Source organism: Helianthus annuus, chromosome 9 (genome assembly GCF_002127325.2).
Source record: "Helianthus annuus cultivar XRQ/B chromosome 9, HanXRQr2.0-SUNRISE, whole genome shotgun sequence".
Taxonomy (NCBI): domain Eukaryota; kingdom Viridiplantae; phylum Streptophyta; class Magnoliopsida; order Asterales; family Asteraceae; genus Helianthus; species Helianthus annuus.
In genome coordinates, this window is record NC_035441.2 from 39,467,999 (window position 1) to 39,478,198 (window position 10,200).

Below are 10,200 nucleotides of genomic sequence, written 5' to 3' on the forward strand. Positions count from 1 at the left end.
AACAAACGGAAATGGGATGGGGATTCCGTTCAATCTCAAGCACAGCAGCGCAAAACGAATGACTACCAGAATCCGAGTCAGCAATCATCTGGCAGTCAAGAGCAGGGTGGATACAGGGGAGTACACCCACTATGCAACAAGTGTAACAAGCACCACAGTGGAAGGTGTCGCAAGGAACGTTGCCAGAGATGTTTCAAGATAGGGCACGAAGCCAAAGATTGCAGGAGCTCACGACCTGCAAACCAGAATCAGCAACTTCCACCACCAGCTCCTCAGAACCCACAGCAGCAGCAGCCACAGCGTGGAAATCGGGGATGTTTCCAGTGTGGGGCAGAAGGTCATTACAAGCGCGATTGCCCACAGTTGAACCAGAATCAGAACAACAACAATAACCAGGGCAATGGGAACAACAACAACAACAATGGCAACGAGGCAAGGGGTCGAGCTTTCATGCTAGGACAAGGAGACGCTGTTTGAACTCATAACTCGTTTTGGGATTTTCTTTATTATGTTTCTGTTACTCGAACAAAGTTTGGTTTGAACATGAATCGTACTGGGTTTTATGGACTATTTTAATTACTTTATGTTTGATATGATGAATGGTTTGATATTATTTGAACGCTCCTGCCGTATTTAAGGACCTTATGAACAGGGTGTGCAAACCCTACTTAGACAAGTTCGTCATAGTATTCGTGAAGTCCACTTCTTAGGCCACGTAGTGAACAAGGATGGGATCCGTGTCGATCCATCCAAGGTAAACTCAACCAGAAACTGGCCTGCACCACGAACTACAGACGGTTTACTAAGGATTTCTCGAAGATTGCTCAACCACTTACGCTACTGACCCAGAAGGGTGTCACCTATTGCTGGGAGAGCCCCAGGAGACTGCTTTTCAGCGCGACAAGGTTATCGCTTTCGCTTCACGTCAACTTAAGATTCATGAACGCAACTACACGACGCACGATTTAGAGCTGGGAGCTGTTGTTTTTCGCGCTTAAGATATGGCGACACTACCTGTACGGTACCAGGTGCACGATTTACACCGATCACAGGAGTCTCGAGCATATCCTTAGGCAGAAGGATTTGAACATGCGTCAACGACGATGGGTTGAACTACATAGCGACTACGAATGCGCCATCAAGTACCACCCAGGCAAGGCCAATGTTGTGGCGGACGCCCTCAGTCGGAAGGACACTTTACCTCAGCGCATGCGAGCGCTACAGCTTACGATTCAGTCTAGCCTTCCAGCACAGATACGAACTGCTCAGATAGAAGCACAGAAGCCCGAAAACGTCAAGGCTGAATGCCTTACGCGGCTCACGACAACGATTAGGACAGAAGGCAGACGGCGCCTACTATGTAACGGGGCGTATTTGGGTCCCACTTTATGGCGGTCTACGCGAACTTGTGATGGATGAAGCTCACAAGTCTCACTACTCAGTACATCCAGGGTCGGATAAAACGTACTACGACATCAGCACTACTTATTGGTGGCCTAGCAGGAAGGCCCACATTGCTACATACGTCGGAAAATGCATGACCTGTGTGAGAGTCAAGGTTGAATACCATGAACCAGCTGACCTACTTAAGCAGCCTAAGATACCTCAATGGAAATGGGAAGGAATTTCCATCGATTTTGTTACAGGCCTACCTCGATCCCAGCGTGGGAACGATACCATATGGGTGATCGTGGATCGACTCACCAAGTCTGCACACTTCCTACCGATTAAGGAAACGGACAGGTTCTCCACTCTCGCAGACACCTATCCTAAAGAAGATTGTTTCGAGGCACGGGGTGCCCACGTCCATCATTTCGGATCGCGAAGCACGATTCACGTCAGAGCTTTGGCAAGCGATGCACAAATCTTTCGGCTCACGATTAAGCATGAGCACAGCAGCATACAAGCCACTCCATTCGAGGCATTGTACGGGCGTAAATGCCGGTCACCTCTCTGTTGGGCAGAGGTGGGGGAATGTCAGATTACGGGTCCAGAGATTGTAATGGACGCCACGGAAAAAGATTGCACAAATACGACAACGCTGGACGGCAGCACGCGACCGTCAGAAAGCCTACGCGGACAAGCGTAGAAAGCCATTGGAATATCAGGTCGGGGACCATTCGGGATCATAGAACGTACAGGCAGGATAGCCTATAGATTGAACCTACCAGCTGAACTCGGGGCAGTTCACAATGTCTTTCAGGTATCGAACTATCGACGAGCGGTTGCAGTTCGTCGGGAAACCAGTTGAAATCACGGACCGGGATGCGAAGGTCCTCAAACACAAGAGAATCCCTCTTGTCCGAGTTCGTTGGAACTCCAACGTGGCCCAGAGTACACCTGTGAACGCGAAGACAGGATGACAGAAAAGTACCCCAGTTATTTGAAACCAATACAACCACTACTGAGGCTGAAGCTACTACTTCGGAATTTCGGGACGAAATTCCAGATCAACGGGGGGAGGATGTGACACCCCAGGAAAAATCAGGGAACGATTGAACTTACCTAGCTTCCTCAGTGAGTGCATACCAAATTTCGGGACGAAATTTCCAATTAGTTGGGGATAATGTGACAACCCGTACTCTAGACTTAGCTTGTGTAACGTTATATGCTCACGAGAACTATGTTACTTGAACGAATACATGATATGTTATGTGTTACACGGTTATGTGATTACGTGATTGTATTAATTGATTGAAGGTTACATGTTACGTGATTTAATGTGATTGCATATGTTACTACTTGAACCGATTAGTAAAGCATTTACAAGAACCCACTCGGTCCATATGGTTGGACTCGAGACCATGAGGTAGCCCGAGTGGGGAGTTTCGGCCCACTTCCCTTCACACGCATATATACACACATTACCTCTAGGGTTTTAGTTTTACAAACTTAACAATCAAGAACACACAAACTCTCTCTCTCGTTCGCAAACACAAGACGGCCGGACATCAATCTCGATTCGGATCACCTCCTACTCGTGACCGGTTAGTGTTTCGTATATGTTTGCTTGTTAAATGATTGTCGGATTGTTTGTATGCTCCTGTGCGGAGATGTTTGTTTAACCGAAGGATTCTTGTTAGTATGTTGCTTATTAGTAGTTGATAATATGCTTATGTATTCGGCAAACATGGAACGAATTGGGTTGTATTAGATTAATGGTCTTGTTAACCGGCTATGATTAGAATCGGCTAGATTAGATATGATAGGAAATCATTATAATCTCATGTATGATCGGTCGTGCTTTTGCATATTGTTTATGGTTGTATTGATCTTGGCAGTATGATAATAGATGTCTGGCAGGTTAGGGTTATGTGTTAAAGGATATCATGAACATGTTGATGACAATACAAAATTGATATGATAATTGCTATGTTTTGATCTGATTATGAAACTGTCTAAAGTGTTTGCTGAAATTACGGAATGTTAGTTGTTTTGAATTATGGAAACTGTTTCAAGTTGTTAGACACATGGATTGCGAGTCGAGACCGAGATTTCGAGTCTTGTTGCGACTCGGAACCTCACACAACAACAGCATGAGCCGAAGCCATGGTTGCGAGTCCCGGTTGCGACTCGTAACCAAACCATGACGAGCCGAGACCAGTCGTTGCGACTCGTAACCCCGTTGCGACTCGAGACCTGACTCGAGACCACCTAGTCTCGAAGGATATGCACCTGTCGAGATCTCCCTTGTTGCGACTCGAGATCTCTAGTCTCGAGTCGAGACCATGCACGTGCACATAATTGGACTTACACACTGACACGAGCCCAAATGATTGGGCCGGATAATTGGACTTGTTTATATCTCTGCTAATTGGACTGCTTATCTGGTTGGGTTAATATTGTCTTTGGGCCGGGTTATGGTTGGGCCGAACACTTGGATTGTTTATCGGATTGATGTTACGTGTACATGTTTACCATGAATCCTTGCATGCTTGCAACGTGTTAACCTATGTGATACAATATGTGTGCTATATGCGAACCTGACTTATGTGATAACCCTGTTAGGACGTGGTTGATCACTGTTAGTTCAAGAACTCTCTTTCTTTCTTTGTGTATCTGCCGAGCAACCCAAGGTGAGTTCACACAGCCAAGGCATGGGGTTCCCAGGGTGGGAATGGGATTGGATGATTTTACGTACATACTTAGTTAACGGAACATAATGATATGAGTCCTCAGGGTGAGGGTGGTGAATGATAAGATACGGCTAGACTAGTATACCAATTGAACTAATCTTCGCATACACGCCAGGGGTTGGTCGCGATATTATGACTGATCTTCGCACACATGCCTTGGAAAGGCCGCGACTATATACTAAAACTTCGCACTCATGCCAGGGTGGCCGCGATACAAATATACATAGTCTAGAATACTTGAGAACTTTCCCTAATCTTCGCATACATACCGAAAGGGTCTGCGATACTAACCAATACTATACATGAACAACGAACGAACTAATACGATGCATGATTAGATGAACGAACGAAATGTTGGCTATGCTATTCCATTACTGAACTTACTTTCTGTGAACTCGCTCAACTAGTTTGTTGATTATTTGCTGCATGCCTTGCAGGACCTTAGGTACATTATGGAGCTTGCACAGGGAGGAGCAGGTCGTTGTGGGCAAAGGATCGTGAATGATGTTTCAACACTTAAGATAAATCATACATACTATTGTTTGGGTTACTTAAATGCTTCCGCTATACTTAACTGCTTTATACGTTCAATATGATTGGTGGTTAGGATCCTGGTCAGTCACGCTCCCAAGCGGTGATGCTCCGCGGGTGGATTTTGGGGGTGTGACACATATGCCTGTAGGTGTGAACGTATATATATATATACATATATGCGGATGCTAGTATGCATGTATAACCGAATGCCAGAAGGTATGTATGTTCAAATGATTTCAATATGATTGTATATTGATACAAATAACAGTGTACCTTGAGAATGAAGAATAATGCAGGTACGATGATGAAGTCTCTTGGGAGAATGGATACTCAGATGGAAATGCCTAATTATAAAGGGATAACGGAGTAGAAAGTAAGAGTGTATGAAACTTGTTACGTTCATGTTGTGTACTAATGTTTGAAATTGTATGGTAAGTGTAGGTTGTATGAGTCTTGGAGGATCACTGAGGAGTGGAGATCGAAGACCGAGTCACAAGTTAGATTGTACGGGAATACTTGACTATGTAAAATGATAGTTTCAAGTTATGCTTTTATTTTGTAATTATGTACAAAAGTTAGTTTTATTGTAAGAAATTTTATAGTACGAATTTCCGCTGCGTCTTTTCAGTAAAAGCGTGTTAGGGTGTTACAAGTTGGTATCAGAGCCCTGGTTTGAGAGAATCAAGTAGAAGAAGGTAAATACTTGAACTCAAACCGGTGTGCTCTCGTGACTAAGGACCCGTACAATCTAAGACTTGATCAAGATCTAAGGATAGAAGCCAAGGTAAGTATGTGTTTAAGTATGTATTCGAAGATAACTAACAGTATGTTATGTGTAAGGTCAGCATGACTGCTTGGAAAGGATGAATTGTAAATGCGGTCTAGCGCCGGCACCAAGGTATATATATGACATATTGACCGAGGTACGTAGATTTAACTTATTGGTGCATGAAATGGTATAATTAAGCAAGTAAAAGAAAATTTCAAATGAAACATAATAATGACAGAGTAAGGAAGTTTTGAAAATGTTACACGTGCCGAAACTGAATTCTGCGGACATAAGGTGGCGATTACGCGAAGGCACAAAACTAGTATGTGGATTGTGTACCTGGCCAGTACACAAGAAACATACGACGTTCGTGAGACCGTGATAATTGTTACAGGTATGTCCGTTCGAATTAGGTAGTAGGTGTACGTGGCGGGGTGGATGAAAGGAAATGTAAGACTTTCAGGAATGAAAGTATGAATGATATGTTGGAATCCGCGAGACGGACTCGAAGTATGAAAGGAATGAAGTATGAATGATCTGTTGAATCCGCGAGACGGATTCAACACGTGTAAGAATGAAAAATATGAATGGAATGTTTGAATCCGCGAGACGGATTCAAGGAATGAAAGGCTCGAAGGGAATGTTTGAGTCCACAAGACGGATTTAAGACATATAAAGGATAAAATTTACCCACATCAGTATTGTGTCGATAATTGACCATAGTTATGTCAAACGAGTTCTATGAGTAAATGTAAAGTAAATGAACAAAAGGATGATCGTAATGGGCTCGCAAAGCTAAGTTTTCAAAATGAAGGAAAGAATTTTTAAATCTGTTATGTGTTAAATGTGTTAGAAATTGATCCATAGGAGTCGTAATGAAGAGCGGGCTATGACCCGGACAATAATTTAAGTATGAATGAAAAGGGTAAGCTTGGTCATGAGTACCGAAATAACGTAATGAATGATTTTATAAGTAAGCATGAATGGAAAGAAGTACGAACGTATACCTTGATGCATATACGATAAATAAGAAATGTTAGTTGGCCTTGAAAGATTAAATTATGAAGGTTGGCGAACTAGGTAACTAGAATGAAAAAGTTTCGTGTGAGAAATGAAAAGTACTAACTGTTAAATTCTTGATGGTAATGTTAGAATCTTTGGTATGATGAAACCAACAAAATTGGTGAAGGAACGTGTTCGAATAGAGGCACATTACATGGATGAATGGAATCTAGCCTGGTTTGGCTAGTACTCGTGAAGAAGGTGGACAGATCTGATTTACAGATCGTTGTAGTATGGAATGAAATCGAGGTAAGTAAAGTGTTTTAATTTATGACGGATAAGTATGAATTAGTAAATCAAAATCGCCCTGCAAATCGAGTGGTGAAAGGAGTATGGTATAGCATGGAATGGTTAATTCCTTATAATTAACATAAGGAGAGAACCATGTCAGTGAGAATTACGTTTTATAAATTATGAGCGAAACCTTCGGGTATGGGTTAGACTCTCGTATGAAGAACCTATATGATGCGTTTGTGTAGACAACTATAGTGATGCATGAAATGAGAAGAATAGTAATGTAGGACAAATGAGGTAAGTTGAAGACAAAGTATGAGAAACATGAACTTACTAGTAAGGAATGGTGTTGAGATTATGTCAAATTTTTAGTTTTTGAGTATGATTGTCAACTATAGTATTTCGAATATGTTAGTGTGAGTTGAAATGGTGATACATGTGCATATATGTAATTAGTTGATCATGTACTTATGTACATGTGTGTCTATCACCATGATTATGAAATGTAAATAGTATCATTGGTGTGGCCGACTAGGTTTAGATGAGTACATGATCATATGATGAGAGTATGTAGGCAAGATGATTGACTTTCTGAAAAGTCAACAATGTATGAATTTGTACGACATGTTTACTTAAGTAGATTAAGTAATGCAGGAATTAAGGGTAGTTGTAATGTCAGATGAATGGGATAATCTGAAGGTAACGTATAGGTACGTGTGATACAAGTAACTATAGAAATATAAAATGATGTCAAGCTGGTAGCTAAAATATGTATAGGTGACTATGACTTAATAGTTTTGTTGCGATAACAAAACAAGAACTAAACGTTATAGGATATACGTATAGAATGTAATTTTAAGAAATGAAATGAAGGTATTAGACCCGTCATAAACGGATCATATGAATAAAAGTGTTGGTACAAGTCGAGTAAATATGAATATTGACCTGTTACAAACGGTCAAGGAAATGAGAATGTTATGTGAAAGTATAGTATGGATAGTAAGAGCTTAATAGGAATAAGTCGGTTATATGAATGATTTATGAAACAAGGACGGGTAGTTACCCATCATGATGAGGTACCGGTCAAAGTTAGACATATATGTGTGTGTCTAAATTTCGAAATGAGGTTGTATAGTTGACGAAAATAATAAGAATGTTGTGGTAAACAAAAATATATATATAATGCACATGATATATGGGTATTAGAATGATGAATGAACCAATAGCTAAGAAATGGGTTGGAAGCTAGCGCGATTAGTGTCTAATAGAAATGAGAAAGGTTTCGGGGACGAAACCTTGTTTAAGGGGGTAGACTTGTAACGCCCCAAAACCTGAATGTTAATATTTGTTGTATGTTATTATATGACACGTTAGGAAATAAATAACTAGGCTATTTAACCTAGTTAAGAGAAGGGTTAAAAGTATTAAATGATTTTAGTAGTGTCAATTATGTCTTAAATGTAAACCCGAGGGGCTAAAATGGAACAAATGAAAGATTAAGTTATAAAATAACTTAAAAACACACAAACACACACATACGTGCGTGTTCAAGAAGGATCAGGAGACTCCCATGGAGCCTCAAACCCTAAATCGCCTTTAAGCTCAAATTGGAAGGAAATATGAAGCTGAAATCCATAACCGAGCATGAATTAATGATCACCAACACGAGGGGATCATAAGGTATGTCTTAAATCTAAGTTTGGTGATCATGGGTGAAGTGGGTTATGTTCTAATCCGTGAGTTAATATGAAATTGATCATGTACAAGGGTTAGAATCCTCGTATAGAACATGGATTATGAATGGTTTGCGTTAATTTGATGTTTAGAGGTGACACCCATTAGCTAGGGTGAAGATGATGACTAAAATCACCTCCTATGTTCAAGTCTTGTTGAATGATTGATGTATTATGTGGGTATGATGAACTATTGTTAGATGAAAGTATAGGAATATGATGATGTTATGTTTAATGTTCATTTGGAATGATACATGATGATTAGTAGTTGGTTTTGATGGATTATGTATGAGATTAGAAGAATATGTATAAATTAGTTGTACATTGTGCATTAAAAGGTGTACGCACACCAAGTGTTTGATGAAATGCCTAGTATAAGCTAGCATGTGAAATTAAATGTTAAATGATGAATGAACATGTGTAGAGTTTGATAATAACATGATTGATGATAAACAAACATGAGAAAATATATTGAGGAAAGATTTCATAAGATGGATAGTTGATGGTATGATTGGGGTTGAATTATGCATTAGGAGTTGCGCTCTATATTTGAATCATGAGGTGCATACCATGTGTCGGATTAGTGACTAAATGGTAATTTGGATATGGATATACACTAAATAGGTGGATTGTGGACTTACTAATAAAGAACGATGTTGAGATTATGTTAAATTACTAGTTTTGAATGTGAATGTTAATTGTGGGATCATGAGAGTTTTAGTTTGTATTGATTTAGTTGCATATGTGCAAGATGTAACTTGATGATCACGTGGTTGAAAACATATTGCATAATAAGTATGAAATGTATATAGTGTCATTAGTATAAGCCTAACGTGATGACACAAATATAGGAGGTTAAGTCGAAAGTTCATATATAAACCATTGACTTCTGAAAGTCAACTATGCATAAGAAGCATAACTAGACTTGTTGCCATAATTGTAAGATTTTAGGAAGTCATATGGTCTATGTTATATCAATACATGCTATATAGAATGACATGATGAATTATATGAGCTTAAAAGGATGTGATTTTGAATATATGCCTTATGTTTGTTAGAATTGACTAATGAAGGTCAAATGTGAGATATGCATTTGTTATGATTGTTGATATGTAATATCTCGTATGCTAACAAGAATGTAAATGTGGTGACATGTATGGATAAGCATTTAGTTAAGGTGACGTAAGCACGAAAGGCACAAGGGTCAAAAGGACACAAGAAAGCGAACACGGATACGGACGCAAAAAGGTAAGTGATTTCCGACTCACTTCTTAGTATACATAAGAACTTATTCTGGATATTAAATGAAGGGAAGTCATGTATGGTGTGAAATGATTGAAAGTAATAAGATAACTATTGATCTAGATAGTCTAAGGTAGTTTATGGGACCAAACGGGTCGAATAAATAAGAATAAGCGAGGTAATGGTAATAATACGGGTAATGATTAAGGACCCGGGGAAAGAATCTTAGTCTAATATGTGAGGAATTGTTTTACGGATGTTTAGGAACAAGTTTCAAGTGAAACGGATGCAAAACGAGCAAGTTATGCATATTTTAGTTCTTGAAAGGGAAGGCTGATTCAGGGGCCACCGTAAGCTACGGTAGCCACCGTAGCTTACGGTGGGAGCTGGGGACTTATTTCTGCCGTAAGGCAGTATAAGGCTGCCGTAAGACATCAGGGGCCACCGTAAGCTACGGTAGCCACCGTAGCTTACGGTGGAGGTCAGGTAC